General features: G+C 35.7%; 1 protein-coding gene across 1 annotated transcript in view; it reads left to right on the top strand.

Moving 5' to 3' along the window:
• LOC140848036 (serine/threonine-protein kinase TAO1-like) overlaps positions 1-22,038 on the top strand; it is a 404,763-nt gene that overhangs the window by 61,156 nt on the left and 321,569 nt on the right. The window contains exon 2 of the mRNA XM_073230114.1: positions 5,835-5,907. The gene's annotated coding sequence lies outside the window, so the exon portion shown is untranslated. The remainder of the gene's footprint in view (positions 1-5,834; positions 5,908-22,038) is intronic.

The following is a 22,038-nucleotide window of genomic DNA, read 5'->3' as shown; positions in this document are numbered from 1 at the left end:
CAGGTCCCCAAAAGGCGGTTTGGACGACTGGCTTGTTGATGACAGTGGTATCGATGGGAATAAAGAGGAGAATTAGTTCTGTGTTCTGTTGGACATGATTTTTTTAAGCACCAGCTGGCAGTTGGTAGACAGCGCCGTCTCTTCCTCTTCCCGGAGCACTGGAACAGTTTATAAATCATGCCCTCTTTTCCTTGGAGACTTTAAGAGTTGGGACTCACTGGTCAACCAGCTGGTGACAGCATTCTAATCTGGGGTGAGATTCTGTGACACAGAGGGGACATCTTTTTCACTGTCAGAATAAACCAGTATGTGCCAAACACACATTTTAGATAACATTTTCCCTGTCTTACAGAGAGCAAGTCCTGGTGTGTCCACATATTCACATAGGACTAGGAAAAGAGGTGAGAAGGGCTGAGAAAAAGGCGATTTGGGCTTTTAAGGATTTTGATAATGATGCCTATATAGAAAATTTTCTGGTTAATATAATATACCTGGGAATGCTGTCATTACACAATATATCCAGACATTTTATAGGGTGTGTTAATGAATAAAAGAACCTTCTTCTGCCTTCCAACTATTGATGAAGGATATCATCTCTCTCCCATTTCAAACTTGGGAGTTGGACTCTTCTCTCATCTACAGTGGTTGTTTTCTTTTCTTTTTCAATCTTTTTATTTTCTTCTTTCCTAAAAAAAGGTGCCACACTAGTTCCCTACCTTTTAACCCTGTTGTTTCTATTCTTGTCTAAGTTCTCATTGACTTAAGCCTAGACTGTTTAATGGTATCCTACCTGCAACCTGTATTCAGGCTTCCCTACTCCATCCATTTCCTTCTCTGCCTCAGGTCAGCATGATTGTACGTGAGGTAGTGCTGTAGATTGTGGAGGCCAAGAGCACCACTTGTGTTTAATCTCAGCTGTGCCTCAGTTTAGCTGTGTGCCACTGGAAAAGTGTTGAATCTCTCTGCTCCTCTGTTTCATGATCTCGAAAATGAGGGTAATATTAGTGACTAATACACACAAACACACACATACACTTAGGATAATTAACGTGAATTTATACATGGAAAACACTAAAAAGAAAATACTCAGAACTTAGAAGTGCTTACTATATGTTAGCTATTATTATTGCACTTCAGTATCTGTCTAATCATGTGTTTTTTAAAAAGCATTTTTAAGTTTGCATTTATTCAACATCAGCTATGAGATGGGAACTCTGTTAAGCATACTTACATCTTGTTTCATTTGTGTATTGTCTTATAAGGTGGTTATTATCATCCTCAAGCTGTAAGTTAGGAATTGAAGGCTCAGGAATTTAATTTACAAGCTCAAATTCACCAAACTAACAAGGGATGCTTTTGAGACTGGAATACAGAGACTGCACCTATCCATCTGTCTGTTCTACCTCCACATGTCAACTCTGGCCAGTGATTTATTTAGCCTACCCATTTGTAAAGCAAGCATACTCACTTACAATTAAATCATGTACATGGAAATTAAATAATGTGCTAAAGTGTTTATTCCAAAGCCTGTCATTATAGTCCCTCAATAACTATTAGTATTATACTACACTGTATTATTATCTCAATGCTTTTAGTAATAGAAGTCATCTGTCTTTAACATTAAAGATTATTTATTACTTCCAATTTTTAATTGAATCACATTGTTCCTTTAGCTTAACTTTAAAATTATTTCACCAACTTACTCCTTCTCAAAAATCTCTGTTAGTAGTTCGTTCAGAATTGTGCTAAGGCAACAAACTACTTTTTTTTTTTGAGTGGGCATCTCATATTTATTGATCAAATGGTTGTTAACAACAATAAAATTCTGTATAGGGGGGTCAATGCTCAATGCACAATCATTAATCCATCTCAAGCCTAATTCTCGTCAGTCTCCAATCTTCTGAAGCATAACGAACAAGTTCTTACATGGTGAACGAATTCTTACATAGTGAATAAATTCTTACATGGTGAACAGTACAAGGGCAGTCATCACAGAAACTTTCGGTTTTGATGACTCATTATGAACTATAAACAATCAGGTCAAATATGAATATTCGTTTGATTTTTATACTTGATTTATATGTTGATCCCACATTTCTCCCTTTATTACTATTATTATTTTTATTTTTAATAAAATGCTGAAGTGGTAGGTAGATGCAAGATAAAGGTAGAAAACATAGTTTAGTGCTGTAAGAGGGCAAATGTAGATGATCAGGTGTGTGCCTATGGACTAAGTATTAATCCAGGCTAGACAAGGGCAGCAAGACATCCACGGATGCAGAAGATTTCTCTCAAAGCAGGGGGGGTGAGGTTCTGAGCCTCACCTCTGTTGATCCCCAATTTCTCACCTGATGGCCCCCCTGCGACTGTGCCTGTCTTAGGTTGTTCCTCCCTTGAGGAATCTTACCCGTCTCTGGCTAACCAGTCATCTTCTGGGGCCATACAGGGAAATGTAAAGTTGGTAAGTGAGAGAGAAGCCATATTGTTTGAAAAGGTTAGCTTTTTACTTCTTTGCAGATTTATGCCCTGTGGCTTCTATGCCCAGCACTTGTCTCGAGGTATCTTTACCACCTGGAGGGATTATGATACTCGGTAAATTCGATATGAGGCACGAATTCTATTTAAGGGTTGTAATTAGGAAGGAAGAAGAAAAGCTATAGAGGTAGCATATGGAAGAAAACATGGGAGGATTGATTATTTCTTTGACATATCTTCTTGTAGAGTACCTTAAGTATGTATAGGTTTTAAACTACTAACTAATTTGCACACACATATTAACATAATAGGAATACGGTGACATAAACAAAGCAAATCTATAATTACCATCCATCTCCAGTGAAGCCAAGAAAACCATTTAGGCACCCTAGGCATTTGTGAAAATTTGTCTATGATATGATGGATATTGTCCAACTGTACTTGAACAGTCTGAGAGAAATCAGACAAATTGAAGCAGCCCATTTCTGGGATCTGTTCACATCCCATATGTTCTTTTAACCGTAGATAGTCTATAGTCATAAGATTTTGGAGTGCTACAACTTGCACCCCTCCCAACTCCTGGTTGAGTTCCAACAGTACAGATCCGGTCAAATTCGTTGTCTCACTGTATGCACATGCCAGCCTAGACATCTCCCTCCTCATTCCTATGGCAAGTCCAGGAGACGGTGGGCTGGATGCAGCCACAACCGCAGCATCGTCCGGATCCCTGTGGAGGCTTTTTGATGATCATCCCCCGGCACAAGTCCTCCAGAGAGTGCTGATGCCGGAAGCTCCTCCTCATATCGTATCTTAGTTCATTTTCTGGGTATCCAAGCTAGGCCTTGATCTTCTGCATAGAAACAAACAGACCCTTTGCCCACACTTTGACATGCCCTCTATACCACTGTGCAGAACTCATTGGAGGTCAGCACACAGGAACTGCTTTTTTTTTTTTTTTTTTATTAAGAGAAAGGAATATTATCAGAAAAGAGTACCTCCATAGCTGATCATCTGACACCCTTTAAGTGATCAACATTAAGGATATTTAAAGCATGCGTTGATCTTTGATTTACCAATAGTTTTATCCTATCAAGGAGTAATCCCCCTTTTCTTTCTTTCTTTCTTTTTTTTTTTTTTTGTTCTTTAATCTACACTTCATGAAGAATACTACGTTTACTATGCTCTCCCCTATATCAGGTCCCCCCTAACAACCACATTATGGTTACTGTCCATCAGCTTAGCAAAATGTTGTAGAATCACTAGTTGTCCTCTCTGTGTTGTGCAGCCCACCCTCCCCTTTCTCCCTCCCCTCCCATGCATGTTAATCTGGATATCCCTCTTCTTCTTCCCCCCCCTTATCCCTCCCTGCCCACCCATCCTCCCCAGTTCCTTTCCCTTTGGTACCTGTTAGTCCATTTCTGGGTTCTGTAATTCCACTGCTGTTTTGTTCCTTCAGTTTTTCCTTTGTTCTTATACTCCTCAGATGAGTGAAATCATTTGGTATTTCTCTTTCTCCGCTTGGCTTATTTCACTGAGCATAATACTCTCCAGCTCCATCCATGTTGCTGCAAATGGTTGGACTTTTCCACTTCTTATGGCTGAGTAGTATTCCATTGTGTATATGTACCACATCTTCTTTATCCATTCATCTACCGATGGACATTTGGGTTGCTTCCAATTCTTGGCTATTGTAAATAGTGCTGCGATAAACATAGGGGTGCATCTGTCTTTCTCAAACTTGATTGCTGCGTTCTTAGGGTAAATTCCTAGGAGTGGAATTCCTGGGTCAAATGGTAGAACTGTTTTGAGCATTTTGATGAACCTCCATACTGCTTTCCACAATGGTTGAACTAATTTACATTCCCACCAGCAGTGTAGGAGGGTTCCCCTTTCTCCACAGCCTCGCCAACATTTGTTGTTGTTTGTCTTTTGGATGGCAGCTATCCTTACTGGTGTGAGGTGATACCTCATTGTAGTTTTAATTTGCATTTCTCTGATAATTAGCGATGTGGAGCATCTTTTCATGTGTCTCTTGGCCATCTGTATTTCTTTTTTAGAGAACTGTCTGTTCAGTTCCTCTGCCCATTTTTTAATTGGGTTATTTGTTTTTTGTTTGTTGAGGCGTGTGAGCTCTTTATGTATTCTGGACGTCAAGCCTTTATCGGATCTGTCATTTTCAAATATATTCTCCCATACTGTAGGATTCCTTTTTGTTCTATTGATGGTGTCTTTCGCTGTACAGAAGCTTTCAGCTTAATGTAGTCCCATTTGCTCATTTTTGCTGTTGTTTTCCTTGCCTTGGGAGATATGTTCAAGAAGAGGTCACTCATGTTTATGTCTAAGAGGTTTTTGCCTATGTTTTTTTCCAAGAGTTTAATGGTTTCATGACTTACATTCAGGTCTTTGATCCATTTTGAGTTTACCTTTGTATATGGGGTTAGACAATGGTCCAGTTTCATTCTCCTACATGTAGCTGTCCAGTTTTGCCAGCACCATCTGTTGAAGAGACTGTCATTTTGCCATTGTATGTCCATGGCTCCTTTATCAAATGTTAATTGACCATATATGTTTGGGTTAATTTCTGGAGTCTCTAATCTGTTCCACTGGTCTGTGGCTCTGTTCTTGTGCCAGTACCAAATGGCAACAAACTACTTTTAGAAGAGGTGACATCTTAGCAGGGAAAATGATTTCCCTTTCTTACAACTTTTCAAAGTGAATTCCACATGAATTATTAATGTTCTATTTAAGATTTTTGTTTTGTTCTTTTAAAACCTAGTATGTTCATAGGGGCATTAGTGTATAAGAAATATTCTAAGATATGTTGAAATGGGGTTGGAGCGGGGCGAAATAAGTGAAGGTGATAAAGAGGTACATAATACAAATTATAAAGTAAATTAGTCTTAGGAATGGAAGTACAACATAGAATATATAACCAATGATGTTGTAATATCTTGGTATGGTAATGGGGAACTACATTTACTGTGGTGAGCATCTAGTAGTGTATATAATTATTGAGTCACTATGTTGTACATCTGAAACCAATATAACATTGTATATCAACTCTATTCCAATAATAAAAAAGAGACATGGAAAATTATGTTTGGTTTCTAAAAACTATCTGAAAAGAATATTTTTATGGAAATGAGTATTTTTGTTTTATAGTCTGTGATTATATAATTCAAGGAACATGAAATGTCTTGAAATAATAAGAAATAAGGAGTGTTTCTAATTCTTTTGTTCTTCTATGGCCTCAGTAAAAGTTCAGAGATGTCTTTATTATAGGCTCTGCATATTTTCTTAACATTTCATAAGTATTTTATGTTTTGATTCACATTATAAATACCGTCTTTTTTTTTTAGATTCTGCCATCTTTACTTTGTAAAGAAAGATACTTGAAAAGTCTACCACTTCTCCAACTCTGGAACTGTGCAGGTAAGCAGCTAAATGATTAGAGGATTTCACTATACTTGAGCAGAATGCTTCATTTGTTTTTAATAGCATGTGGTGTGTACCCAGGTTTTTCATACACTTACTGGGCACCCATACAGCAGGTCATATGCTGGCCTGTCTGTTGGGCTGATGAGGGCGTACACGTATGATATTGACATTGAAAGGCAAATTTTTACCAACTTGGGCATTGGCTATAATAAAGCTAAGATACTTGATTTCTTTGATTAAAATATAAGGAAGGCTCTGTGGAGCTGCTGGATTTTGAGGTTGGTCAAAAGAAACTGATAGATTTCAATGATGATGAAATGTGTTGAGAAAAGGCAGAGAAAGGAAGAGGAGGCAGAGGGGAGAAAGTGGGGAAGGAAATGAGAGACAATAATGGAGCATATGATTGTGAGTAATTAAGGAGACACAGGCTAGAAACAGAAATATTTTTACGTGGTCTAACTTATACCTTATGGCTTAGAAAAAAAATAGGATTCTTGTGTCAACCTAGGGCCAGTGACAGAGAGTATGTTCGGTACTGTGTTTTGGAGGATTTTGAGACTAAATCTGGGCTCCAGGGCAACGAATGCTGTGATGTCAAAGTTGGGTTGTAGCGGGATGCGTGTTGACTTTGCCACATGTTACTCTCCATAACTTCTAGGAATGGTTTGGCAGTTGTAAGCAAATTCCCTGCAGATAAAGCAAATCATGGGCCTTCAGAGGAAGTAAAAGGTGTTTCATAAAGAGGAAAGCTAAGTTGGCCACATGACAGAGAAAAATTTTCCCTATGTTACTATTTTGTCTACATAAATAAATTTTAATACTGGTGGTATTTGTTGGTAGTCTAATCAGTATGGCCTCTCAGATCCTGTTCTTCTCAAGAGGTTATACCCTCTCGTGGGAAGAGTGCTTTATCGTCCCCCTCCATCTCTCAGGCCTGTTTTGCAGCAGAGCACCGCCAGGAGTGGCATGTGTGGGGCGTGCCACAGGGTGAGGTGGGCAGGGGTGGCGTGGGAGCAGAGAGTTAGGGCTGTTTAAATTCACTTACTTTTCAGGGCTTGCCCTAGTTGTAGATCTCTGAAATAGGAGTTTTCTCCTTCACAGTAGACGAACCTAACTTGGTGGTGTTTTCCTTTGTTAAAATCTGAATGTTAGACTCCTATATTTTCTTTTGAGTTCAGATTTACTGATTGAGAAGAACATCTAACATCTACGAGACTGCCTAGGAATTGATCCCATAACTCAAGGTCTGAATGTTTGGTAAGAATCTACATAGAAATGAGACCATTTTCAAATTCATATTTTCAGGAAAATTATTTCCCTTTCACATAATTTTTTAAAGCAATTGCTGCATGAATTCTTAATGTTATATTTAAGATTTTTGTTCTTTAAACATATAGTTTCTTCATAGTGAAATTAGTATATAGAAGATATTCTAAGATATGTTGAAATGGGGAGTGGAAGACTGGGTAAAATAAATGAAGGGGATAAAGAGGTACAAACAGTGAATTGTAAAGTAAATTAGTCATAGGAATGGAAGTACAACATAGAGAATATAGCCAATAATATTGTAATATATTGGGATGTAACGGGATAATTATACTTACTGTGGCAAGCATCTAGTAGTGTATATAATTATTGAGTCACTATGTTATACATCTGAAACCAATACAACATTGCATATCAACTTTATTCCAATAAAAGAGGAAAGATAAAAAGAAAAAAATGGAAAATTATGATTGGTTTTTTCTTCTAAAAACTGTATCTGATAAGAATATTTTTAAGGAAATATTTTTCAGTTTGTTTTACATTATATGTCAGTCTCTGTCATTATATAATTGAAGAGAGGAGTACATAGTTGGCTCCCAGTAAATTATTTTTTCAGTGGATAAAGAGTGAATTGGCTTTGTCACTAGCATTAGCCACCCAAATGTTGGAACTTTTCTAGTATTTCCATCACAGCTGAGTTGTTTTTTCTTTCTTTCCTTTCTTGATCCCCATGCTGGAGAATATGAGCTCACAGTAGCAGTGAGAAAATATGGCTGACACATTGCCATGGAGCTGAGAAGGTCGTTAAGACTTTATGCTTGCTTGGGGTGGCCCCAGGTGACAACTAATGGGACATGCTTAGCTTGAATATTAAGGCTACATGGGAAACTTATAGAATACATACTCTTATTACAGTCAAGACTTGGAGAGAGACTCAGGGAGGGTGATTACTTGTTCTGTATTGGCATTGTTAGAATCAACAGGTGGTTTAAAAATTAAATATAATATTTGTATCATGTATCCTAATATAATTGAAACTTTGATGTCTAAAAAGTTTATCCAGGACAGAGAGTAAGGAAAAATGGTGGCACAATCTTGATTTTTCTGTATAATCTCGGTGACAATATAATTTATCACACAAAACAGGACACTTCTGAGATTCAAAGATTAGTATTAATAATTATGTCTTGAAAACAGGTGTAAGCGTAGACTTTCCCAGACAAAGGAGAACATATGGTCACCCTGTATATTACAGATTGTTCTCAGACTGTTGGGAAAAGAAAGAAGAGATTTGGCTATTTCTTCCACATCTCCAAGGACTACAAAGGGTTACTTGTGGTTAAGACCCTGGACATTTTTCAGAATAATTTAAAAAAATGTATTTATAACAGTGGTACCCTAATGTTTTGAGGTCAGGATCACTTTATTAAAAAAAATTTTTTTTATTAAGGCATTATTGATATACACTCTTATGAAGGTTTCTCATGAAAAAACAATGTGGTTACTACATTTACCCATATTATCAAGTCCCCACCCATCCCCCAATGCAGTCACTCTCCATCAGTGTAGTAAGATGCCACAGATTCACTCTTTGCCTTCTCTGTGCTACACTGTTTTCCCCGTGATCCCCCACACCATGTGTACTAAACATAATACCCCTCAATCCCCATCGACCTCCCTCCTCACCTCTCTTCTCACACCCCTCCCCTTTGGTAACTGCTAGTCCCTTCTTGGAGTCTGTGAGTCTGCTGCTGTTTTGTTCCTTCCATTTTGCTCCGTTGTTATACTCCATCCACAAATAAGGGAAATCATTTGGCACTTGTCTTTCTCCGCCTGGCTTATTTCACTGAGCATAATATTCTCCAGCTGCATCCATGTTGTTGCAAATGGTAAGATTTGTTTCTTTCTTATGGCTGAATAGTATTCCATTGTGTATATGTTCCACCTCTTCTTTATCCATTCATCTACTGATGGACACTTAAGTTGCTTCCATATCTTGGGTGTTGTAAATAGTGCTGCAATAAACATAGGGGTGCATATGTCTTTTTGAATCTGAGAACTTCTATTCTTTGGGTAAATTCCAAGGAGTGGGATACATGGGTCAAATGGTATTTCTATTTTTAATTTTTTGAGCAACCTCTATATTGCTTTCCACAATGGTTGAACTAGCTTACATTCCCACCAGCAGTGTAGGAGGGTTCCCCTTTCTCTGCACCCTCACGAGCATTTGTTTTTCTTAGTCTTTTCGACGTTGGCCATCCTTACTGGTGTGAGGTGATATCTCATTGAGGTTTTAAATTACATTTCCCTGATGATTAGCAATGTGGAGCATCTTTTCATGTGTCTGTTGGCCATCTGAATTTCTTCTTTGGAAATCTGTCTGTTCATATCCTCTGCCCACTTTTTAAATAGGGTTATTTGCTGTTTGGGTGTTGAGGTGCGTGAGCTCTTTATATATTTTGGATGTTAACCCCTTGTCGGATATGTCATTCTCAAATATATTCTCCCATACAGTAGGATGCCTTTTTGTACTGCTGATGATACCCTTTGCTGTACAGAAGCTTTTTAGTTTGATGTAGTCCCACTCATTCCTATATTCTTTTGTTTCCCTTGCCCAAGGAGATATATTCAGGAATGAGTTGCTGATGTTTATATTCAGGAGATTTTTGCCTATGTGGTCTTCTAAGAGTTTTGTTTTATAGTTTCATGGCTTACATTCAGGTCTTTGATCCATTTTGAGTTTACTTTTGTGTATGGGGTTAAAGAATAATCCAGTTTTATTCTCTTACATGTAGCTATCCAGTTTTGCCAACACCAGCTGTTGAAGAGGCTCTCATTTCCCCATTGTATGTCCATGGCTCCTTTATTGTATGTTAATTGATCATATATGGTTGGGTTTATATCTGGGCTCTCTAGTCTGTTCCATTGGTCTTTGGTTCTGTTCTTGTTCTAGTACCAAATTGTCTTGATTACTGTGGCCTTGTAGTAGAGCTTGAAGTTGGGGTGCATGATCCCCCCTGCTTTATTCTTCCTTCTCAGGAATGCTTTGGCTATTTGGGGTCTTTTGTGGTTCCATATGAATTTTAGAGCAATTTGCTTTAGTTCATTGAAGAATTCTCTAGGTATTTTGATAGAGATTGGATTGAATCTGTAGATTGCTTTAGGCAGGATTGCCATTTTGACAATATTAATTCTTCCTATTCATGAGCATGGGATGTGTTTCCATTTATTGGTATCTTCTTTAATGTCTCTTGTGAGAGTCTTGTAGTTTTCAGAGTATAGGTCTTTCACTTCCTGGGTTAGGTTTATTCCTAGGTATTTTATTCTTTTTGACACAATTGTGAAAGGAATTGGTTTCCTTATTTCTCTTTCTGCTAGTTCATCGTTAGTGTATGGTAATGCAATAGATTTAAGTGTATTAATTTTGTATTCCACAACTTTGCTGAATTCAGATATTAGATCTAGTAGTTTTGGAGTGGATTCTTTAGGGTTTTTTTATGTACAATATCATGTCATCTGCAAACAGGGAAAGTTTAACTTCTTCCTTGCCAATCTGGATGCCTTTTATTTCTTTGTGTTTTCTGATTGCCATGGCTAGGACCTCCAAAACTATCTTGAGTAAGTGTGGGGAGAGTGGGCATTTATGTCTTGTTCCTGATCTTAAAGGAAAAACTTTCAGCTTCTTGCTATTAAGTATAATGTTGGCTGTGGGTTTGTCATATATGGCCTTTATTATGGTGAGGTACTTGCCCTCTATACCCATTTTGTTGAGAGTTTTTATCATGAATGGATGTTGAATTTTGTCAGATGCTTTTTCCACATGTATGGATATGATTATGTGGTTTTTGTCCTTCTTTTTGTTGATATGGTAGATGGTGTTGATGGAGTTTTGATTGTTGTACCATCCTTGAATCCCCGGAGTAAATCCTACTTGATCATGATGGATGACCTTTTTGATGTATTTTTGAATTCAGTTTGCTAGTATTTTGTTGAATATTTTTGTATCTATGTTCATCAGGTATACTGGTCTGTAATTTTCTTTTCTTTTTTGGTTCTGCCTGGTTTTGGTATTAGAGTGATGCTGGCCTCATAGAATTAGTTTTCAAGTATTCCCTCTTCTACTTTTTGGAAAACTTTAAGGAGGATGGGTATTGGGTCTTCACTAAATGTTTGATAAAATTCAGTAGTGAAGCCATCTGGTCCAGGAGTTTTGTTCTTAGGTAGTTTTTTTGATTACCAATTCAATTACAGTGCTGGTAATTGGTGTGCTCAGATTTTATGTTTCTTTTTGGATCAGCCTTGGGAGGTTGTAACTCACTTAGTATGCTATTACAAACCCAATCTAAAGGTTCTTTTTTTCTCCTTCTTTTTCTTCCTCCTCCATTGTTTATATATTGGGTATCATATTGTGTACTCTTTGTCTATCCTTTGATTGAGTTGGGTGGTATTTGATTTAATTTTGCATTTGCAGAGTAATTAACTGTTCTTTCTTTACCGTGGTTTTGTTACCTCTGTTGACAGCTGTTAAACCTTAGGTACACTTCCATCTATAGCAGTCACCCCAAAATACACTGTAGAGATGGTTTGTGGGAAGTAAATTCTCTCAGCTTTTGCTTTTCTGGAAATTGTTTAATCCCTCCTTCAAGTTTAAATGATAGTCTTTTCAGGTAAAGTATTCTTAGTTCCAGGCCCTTCTACTTCATTGCATTAAATACTTCATGCCACTCCCTTCTGGTTTGTAAGGTTTCTGCTGAGAAGTCTGATGATAGCCTGCTGGGCTTTCCTTTGTATGGGATCTTATTTCTCTGGCTGCTTTTAGTAGTCTTTCCTTATTCTTCTAGGATTGCCTAGAAGAAATGGATAAATTTCTAGAAACACAAAACCTACCAATATGCACTCATGAAGGAATAGCAGATGTGAACAGGCCTGTAACTCATAAGGAGATCCCTATTTGAAAGCTGCAGGAAGGACAAGATGGATACTTTCTTATAGTGAACTTCCAAGTTGTGATCTATCAAGTTTATGTAATGTTGTATTTCTATTAGCTCCAGTTTCCCAAAAATCTACCTTAGAATATGTATCCTTCCTTCTAACATTGTTACCACCTAAAGTACTTCCTAAAATGATTGGGACAATCATAATTATTTCTCTCCCACTTCTCTATCACCAAGCATCACAAAAAATATGTACTAACGTGTCCCTCATTATGAATTTGTATTAGCTATGAGTTACTTTATATAATTTAATTACGTTTCACATAATTACTTCAGCATTATATTGCAATATATACCATACACTGTTAATATTCACATGTAATTTGTAGCTGTGAGTATGAAGTTCTTGGGAAATTATACAAAAAGTATCTTTCCATTATAAATAATAGCAATTTTGAAAATATAAATAAACAATGGGCTTATTTTAGAATGTTAGAATTTCAAAATGAATTTGACATGGGTCTCTTAGGAGCTGATGTGTATTGCTTCAATTTTAAATATTAAAGATTAGATAGTCAACAGTTCAGCACATTATTTTTTTAGAGTCTAAGAGCAAAAATTTTACTCTTGAAAACTTCCTTTAAGATGAAAAGGTTCATAGTTACCAAGTAATGTAGTTGCAGAATGGGTAAATATATACTGCTTTTAATTGTAAGAAATTGTTTAGAATTCTTTTTATCACCATTATTTTACAGATTACAACTATATATTATCTTCAGTTTTATATATGAAAATAAACATATTTGAGGTCCCAGTTTACCAGTTCATTTAGACACTTAAACTCATTTCAGTGTTCCAACTTAAATAGTTTCTTTATTTTCCAAATATATCATTTTGAACAATTATATCTAGGTGAATTACATACTAAAGTTGTCACCTTATGATAACCAGTCTACTAGATTTGACTGCTTATTTCTGATATCATAATTCAGTGCCATCAATCATTTTTGTATTATTTCTTTGTAAAATTTTGAAATTTACTCTATAGTACCTTGAAATTTACAATACTATAACATGTGAATCTAAACTATAAAATATTTACATATTAAAAGAAATTTAGAAATTATAGGTATAAGCCTCTTAACACACTGAAATAACTTACTCTGAATTATACATAAATATTATGTATGTAATATATGTTATATATAATCAGTTATCCTTAATACCTATACATTTGATATTTTTGTAGTACTAATTATAATGATTATGGAAATGATAATGATGTTGGAGATATTTCAATCTTACATTGTATTCTATGTCATTCAAAATATTAGAGATGTTTCACTATCTAACACTTTTAATAAATAAGTTAAATGATACTTTCTGTGGTAAAAGACATATGAGATCTATCATCTTAAACTGTTGTATTGTTACATATAAGCACACGTTCTACAGTGTATCTCTAGAACTTCCTCATCTTGCATAACCAAAATTGCACTACTATTTCCCATGTTCCACTCCCTCTAGCCCCTGGAAACCACCATTCTAGCTTCCGCTTCTACGACCTTGACTACTTTAGATAAATGGAACCATGTAATATCTGTCCTGTGACTGGCTTATTTTACTTGGTATAATGACCTAGAAGTATGCCCATGTTGTTGGAAATGACAGGATTTCCTTCTTTTTCTAAGGCTGAATGATATTCCACTGTATTTATATAACATGATGTTTATCCATTCATCCCTTCATGGACATCTGGGTTGCTTCCACAACGTGGCTACTGTCAGTAATGCTGTATGAACATGAGAGAGCAAATATCTCTTTGAAATCCCGATTTAAATTTTTTGTGATAAATATCCAGAGGTGAGACTGTAGGATAACGTTGTAGGTCTAATTTTTAAATTTTTTGAGGAAACTCCATACTATTTTCCTTACAGTTTGCATCTTTTACATTCTCACCAACAATATACAAGATTTCTAATTTCTCTACATTCTGGCTAACACTTGGTACCTTTCATTTTTTATAATAACCATCCTAATGTATGTATGGCTGTATCTCATTGTGGCTTTAATTTGCATTTCCCTGATGATTAGTGATGTTGAACATCTTTTCATATACCTGTTGGACATTAGTATGTCTTCTTGGAGAAATGTCTGTGCAAACCCTTAGCCAATTTGAAAAATAATATTTGTTTTTGTTTGTTTTGCTTTTTGCTATTGAGCTGTAGGAGTGCCTTTTATATTTTGAGCAATGATACCTTATCAGGTAGTTGGTTTACAAACACTTTGTCCCATTACTCAGGTTGTCTTTTTACTAAGTTGTCTAAATTTAGTAACACATCCCTGTGTCTATTTTTCAAAGGCATTGCATTATTTTAATATACAGATTCAGTTCATTGTTTTTCTTGAATAGTAAGTTAACCATATTTCTCTTCTATTATTTTAGTTATCTTCATATGCAACTATGGTTGTTGCATCTCCTTTGTCAATAGTTCCCTAAAATCTATTAATATATTAATTACGGTATTTGAAAGCAAGACAAGCAAAGAACAATGACACGACTTTTCTCAAAGAGGAAAACTTGAAAATGGAGAGACAAAAGATTTTTCAGGAGGTGTATTACATAAATATTTCAAAAGGCAAATTATTAATTTTGATGCAATCTAATACAAATGCCAAATGGTTATTTTTTTATTATTTTGAAAAAGGTTAAAAAATGTTTCTAATACTAGTCTGGAAGAAAATAAAGGAATATTTGTTTAAAAAATAAACGGTAACAGAAATAAGAAAGAACAAGAAACTAGTTACATTTAAATCAAAATAATAATGTTACATATGTAACATTAATATAAAGCAGTTGATTTTAAAAAGAAAGCTATAATCTTAAATTAGAATAACTGTCATAGACAGTGGTATATGTAAAATCTAAGTATTACATAAAGAAAGTGATTGTGCAGAATTGTTTTAAATATCTCACTGGTCCAATCTTTATTTATTTATATTTAATAGTTTTATTTTTAATATTTCAGTTTTTTTCTATATTCACACTGATGTTCCCAATAAGATAAAATATTAACCTCATGTTATCATCTAGTTAGTTTCAGGAAGGGAAAAAAGCTCAATTTCAATTATGTTCAAAAAGTAAGCAATTGTCTTTGATAGACACCCTCCAATGTTTCGCTTTACACATCTTTATTAATTCAAATAAAAATTAAAGATCAACACCATGTTAAAAATTCCATTAATGTAAACTAGACATTTACTTGAGAAATTCAATTTGGGAAATGACTCAGGGGAGGAGGACAGGAGAAATTAAGTAAGGAGGTGCTCCAAGTATCTTTATCTATAATATTCCATTTTATAGACACACACACACACACACACACACACATCTCCATATCCTGAATATGTTATAAAGTAATATTATTCCTTTGTTATTGGTTGTTGCACTGATATTTTTGTACTATTATTTGCAATTTTTATTTGCAATTTAGGTTAATGTTCTTCAAAATTGTGGCAGGCTGAATAATTGGCTCCCGAAATGTGTCTATGTCCAAAACTCCAAACTTGTATATCTTACCTTACGGGGAAAAAGGAGCTTTGCAGATGTAATTAAGTTAAAGAACTTGAGATGGGGCAATTTCCTAAATTATCCTAGACTCAGTGTAATTAAAAGGACCTCTTTAAGAGACAGGAGGGTCAGAATTAGAGAAGATGAAGTGATGATGGAGGCAGAGTAAATAATGGAAACAAAGGTCAAAGCGAAACAGGGCTATGAGCCAAGAAATGTAGGCAGCCTCTAAAAGCTGGAAAATGCAAGGAAACACTGCATTTTCCCTTCGAGCCTCCAGAAGAAAGGTTGCCTGCTGACCCATTTTAGATTTCTGACTTCTATCAAGTATATGAAAGTAAATTTTTGTTGACCTAATACAAAAATGTATGGTAATTTGTTAGAGAGACAGTTGATAACTAATATAAAACTGTGTAAATATTTTTTCACAATTATATACACACTAAAAGTAAACTGTGTACATCCACACATTCATACACACACACACACACACAAAGTAACTAGTTGACTTGAGTGACCAGATAGGCTTACTTTATTTTGTTTGTGTGTATGTGGGTGTGTACTTTGTAAGTAAGATCAACTGCAACTTCAGGATTTCCCTCTGTATGCCATTCTACAATCTCATCTCCTAGTAGCAGTATATTTTCAAGGAGGGGAAGAATGGGTGGAGATTTAATGCTTATTCAATAATAAAAAGCATTTTATTTCTCTATTACCTTGGTGAAGAGGATTTCTGGGTTGTTTATGATGATAATTTCCCAACATAAACAATGAATAGTTTCAGTCTCATCCTTTATCTATATTCTTCATAAATGAAGGCCAGCATACGAAAGAAACCTTGAATCTAGGCCAGCATTTCTAACTAACTTGTTCAGTAGAATGGAGCAGAAGTGATATTCTGGGACTTAACTGGCAAAGTCATAGATACTCTGCTAGGAACTCTGGCATCATAAAAAGTTCAAGCTATGTGAAAACACCCATGGTCAATAGTGCTCTCCGAGCATCCAATTGACATTCAGTATTAACTACCACCTCTCAGATTTCAACCCAGGCTGGTATAGCTTTAGATCACTGCAGTCACTGCTTCTGTCTAATTACATGTGAATCTTCCATCTGAGTCCACTCCACCACAAAATTGTAGAAAATATTTCTAAATGTTTTTTTCTTTATTGTGTTTTAGTGTCTAGATTTTGGGGTGGTTTGTTACAGATCAATAAGTAGCCAGAATATTGTTAAATTTACAGTATAAATTCCTTCCGAACATTTAAGGAACAAATTATATCAATTCTTTAAAAACTCTTTCAGAAGACAGAAACCGAGGATATACTTCCTAACTCATTCTATGGGCTGATACTGTCATAATACAAAAACAAACAAACATAAAAAGGCCTTCATTACAAAAAATAACACTATAGAACAGTATATCTGAAGAACATTGTACAAAAATCATCAACAAAAGATTAGGAAGTCAAATCCAACAATGCATAAAAAGAATTATACATTTTGACCAACTGGGATTTATCCCAAGTATATAAATCTGATTCAACATTTGAAAATCAATTAATTTAATGATATCAACATTCAAAAAAAGAAAAACCACATAGATGAAGAAATAGCATATTAACAGATACAGGAAAAGTATTAGACACAATCGAACACCCATTCATAATAAAAACTCTCATAAAGTAGGAATAGAGGGAAACTTTCTCAGCTTGGTAAAGAAAATCTAAAATAAAATCCTACAGCTAGCATTAGACTTGAAAATGAAACAGTTGAAGCTTTCCCATTAAGATTGGGAAAAAGACAAGGATGTCCCCTCTCATCACTCCTTTTCAACACTATGTTGTACCCCTAGATAAAAGCTAAGACAAGAAAAAGAGATAAAATACATACTGACTGGGAGGGAAGAAATAAAATTTTGTTCACAGATAAAATTATTTTCTATAGAGAAAATCTGGAAGAATCAACCAAAAACTGCAACTAATGAGAGAGTATAGCAAGACTACAAGATACACAATCACATTCCTATATACTAGCAATAAGCCAATGTAATTTTAAATTAGAAACATAGTACCATATACAAGAGCACACACAAAAATGAGTTAATTAGGTATAAATTTAAGAAAACAGATACAAGAGCTATATAAGGAAAAACACGGATGAGGGAAACCAAAGAACTCAATAAACAAGGATATTCCATGTTCATGGACAGGAACAGAATAGTGTCAAGATGTAAGTTCTTCCCAATTTGATATATAGATTGAATGCAATCCCAGCAAAATGCCAACAAATTAGTTTGTGAATATCAACTAACTTGCTCTAAAATTTATATGGAAAAGCAAAAAACCCAGAATACTCAAAACAACATTGAAGGAGAACAAACCTAGAGAACTGACACTCTCCTATTTCAAGACTTACCATAAAGCTATAATAATCAAGACAGTGTGGCATTGGTAAAAGAATAGAGAAATATAACAGAATGGGATCTAGAAATAGACCTGCATAAATGTAGACTCCAAATCTTTGATAAATGGACAAAGGCAACACAATAGAGTAAAAATAGTCTTTACCATAAATGGTGCTAGAACAACTGGACAGCCACATGCAAAGAACAAAAATGAAAACATAGATACAGACCTTATACTCTTCAAAAAAATTAACTCAAAATGGATCACATCCCTAAATGCAGTGCACAAAACTACAAAAAAGTGGAAGGAAATCTAGATGACTACAGGTTTGGAAATGACTTTTTTTAGATACAACATCAAAGCTACAATCCATAAAAGAAATAATTGATCATCTGGGACCTCATGCAATTAAAAAATTTCCTGTCTATGAAAGAGACTGTCAAGAGAATGAGACAAGCTGTAGATGGGGAGAAAATATTTACAAAGGACCCATCAGATAAAGGTCTGTTATTCAAAATATAGAAAGAATTGTTAAAACTCAATAGTAAGAAAACAAAGTACCTAATTTAAAAGTAGGTCAAACAGATCCGATAAAGGCTTGACATCCAGAATACATAAAGAGCTCACACGCCTCAACAAACAAAAAACAAATAACCCAATTAAAAAATGGGCAGAGGAACTGAACAGACAGTTCTCTAAAAAAGAAATACAGATGGCCAAGAGACACATGAAAAGATGCTCCACATCGCTAATTATCAGAGAAATGCAAATTAAAACTACAATGAGGTATCACCTCACACCAGTAAGGATAGCTGCCATCCAAAAGACAAACAACAACAAATGTTGGCGAGGCTGTGGAGAAAGGGGAACCCTCCTACACTGTTGGTGGGAATGTAAATTAGTTCAACCATTGTGGAAAGCAGTATGGAGGTTCATCAAAATGCTCAAAACAGATCTACCATTTGACCCAGGAATTCCACTCCTAGGAATTTACCCTAAGAACGCAGCAAACAAGTTTGAGAAAGACAGATGCACCCCTATGTTTATCGCAGCACTATTTACAATAGCCAAGAATTGGAAGCAACCCAAATGTCCATCGGTAGATGAATGGATAAAGAAGATGTGGTACATATACACAATGGAATACTACTCAGCCATAAGAAGTGGAAAAGTCCAACCATTTGCAGCAACATGGATGGAGCTGGAGAGTATTATGCTCAGTGAAATAAGCCAAGCGGAGAAAGAGAAATACCAAATGATTTCACTCATCTGAGGAGTATAAGAACAAAGGAAAAACTGAAGGAACAAAACAGCAGTGGAATTACAGAACCCAAAAATGGACTAACAGGTTCCAGAGGGAAAGGAACTGGGGAGGATGGGTGGGCAGGGAGGGATAAGGTGGGGGAAGAAGAAGAGGGGTATTCAGATTAGCATGCATGGGGGGGGAGCGAGAAAGGGGAGGGTGGGCTGCACAACACAGAGAGGACAAGTAGTGATTCTACAACATTTTGCTAAGCTGATAGACAGTAACCGTAATGTGGTTGTTAGGGGGGACCTGATATAGGGGAGAGCATAGTAAACATAGTATTCTTCATGTAAGTGTAGATTAAAAAAAAAAAAAAAAAGAAAGAAGGAAAGAAAGGAAAGGGGGATTACTCCTTGATAGGATAAAACTATTGGTAAATCAAAGATCAACGCATGCTTTAAATATCCTTAATGTTGATCACTTAAAGGGTGTCAGATGATCAGCTATGGAGGTACTCTTTTCTGATAATATTCCTTACTCTTAATTAAAAAAAAAAAAAAAAAAAAAGCAGTCCCTGTGTCCTGACCTCCGATGAGTTCTGCACAGTGGTATAGAGGGCATGTCAAAGTGTGGGCAAAGGGTCTGTTTGTTTCTATGCAGAAGATCAAGGCCTAGCTTGGATACCCAGAAAATGAACTAAGATACGATATGAGGAGGAGCTTCCGGCATCAGCACTCTCTGGAGGACTCGTGCCGGGGGATGATCATCAAAAAGCCTCCACAGGGATCCGGGCGATGCTGCGGTTGTGGCTGCGTCCACCCCACCGTTTCCTGGACTTGCCATTGGAATGAGGAGGGAGATGTCTAGGCTGGCATGTGCATACAGTGAGACAACGAATTTGACCGGATCTGTACTGTTGGAACTCAACCAGGAGTTGGGAGGGGTGCAAGGTGTAGCACTCCAAAATCTTATGACTATAGACTATCTACGGTTAAAAGAACATATGGGATGTGAACAGATCCTAGAAATGGGTGCTTTAATTTGTCTGATTTCTCTCAGACTGTTCAAATACAGTTGGACAATATCCATCATATCATAGACAAATTTTTACAGATGCGTAGGGTGCCTAAATGGTTTTCTTGGCTTCACTGGAGATGGATGGTAATTATAGATTTGCTTTGTTTATGTCACTGTATTCCTATTATGTTAATATGTGTGTTCAAATTAGTTAGTAGTTTAAAACCTATACATACTTAAGGTACTCTACAAGAAGATATGTCAAAGAAATAATCAATCCTCCCATGTTTTCTTACATATGCTACCTCTATAGCTTTTCTTCTTCCTTCCTAATTCCATCCCTTAAATAGAATTCGTGCCTCATATCGAAATTACCGTGTATCATAATCCCTCCAGGTGGTAAAGATACCTCGAGACAAGTGCTGGGCATAGAAGCCACAGGGCATAAATCTGCAAAGAAGTAAAAGCTAACCTTTTCAAACAATATGGCTTCTCTCTCACTTACCAACTTTACATTTCCCTGTATGGCCCGAGAAGATGACTGGTTAGCCAGAGACGGGTAAGATTCCTCAAGGGAGGAACAACCTAAGACAGGCACAGTCGCAGGGGGGCCATCAGGTGAGAAATTGGGGATCAACAGAGGTGAGGCTCAGAACCTCATCCCCCCTGCTTTGAGAGAAATCTTCTGCATCCGTGGATGGTTTATTGCCCTTGTCTAGCTTGGATTAACACATAGTCTACAGGCACACACCTGATCATCTACAATTGCTCTCCTACAACACTAAACTATGTTTTCTACCTTTATCTTGCATCTACCTACCACTTCAGCATTTTATTAAAAATAAAAATAATAATAATAATAAAGGGAGAAATGTGGGATCAACATATAAATCAAGTATAAGAATCAAATGAATATTCATATTTGACCTGATTGTTTATAGTTCATAATGCGTGATCAAAACCGAAAGTTTCTGTGATGAATGCCCTTGTACTGTTCACCATGTAAGAATTTATTCACTATGTAAGAATTCGTTCACCATGTAAGAACTTGTTCGTTATGCTTCAGAAGATTGGAGACTGACGAGAGTTAGGCTTGAGATGGATTAATGATTGTACATTGAGCATTGACCCCCCTATACTGAATTTTATTGTTGTTAACAACCATTTGATCAATAAATATGAGAAATGCCCTCTCAAAAAAAAAAATAAAATTAAGATTAAAAATAAAAATTAAGTTATATTTTAAATTTAAAGGCACAATTGTGTTTCTACTTTTTTTAATGCTATATAATGTTCATTTGTAAATATGCCCTCTATCACTTTCTAATATCTTTTTCTTTTTCAACATATCAAATTCATTTTAATAATTAGCATTCAAGAAACAATATTCTGCTATATAATTCTGTTCTTATTTGTATCTTTTCCTTCTATTGTCTTTTAGCGGCTATATTGGCCTTTCCTTCTAAATTATTAGGTTGTGTCTGTTGGTCATTAACTTTTTAGGCCTTTTATTTATATATATACGAGCATGTTTAAATTATTTACTCTAATGCTTTAGCTGAATCCCACTTGTTTTGAAAGTTTTCATTAAATTTTAAATTTATTTCCAAACTAATTTTATTAGAGTTATAAAAGTTTGGTTTTACATCCTTTCAATTTGTGATCAGTTTTTGTTTAATATGT

Source organism: Manis javanica, chromosome 2, assembly GCF_040802235.1.
Source record: "Manis javanica isolate MJ-LG chromosome 2, MJ_LKY, whole genome shotgun sequence".
Lineage (NCBI taxonomy): Eukaryota > Metazoa > Chordata > Mammalia > Pholidota > Manidae > Manis > Manis javanica.
The sequence above is the reverse complement of the archived record's forward strand: the minus strand, read 5'-3'. Positions and strand labels throughout refer to the sequence as shown.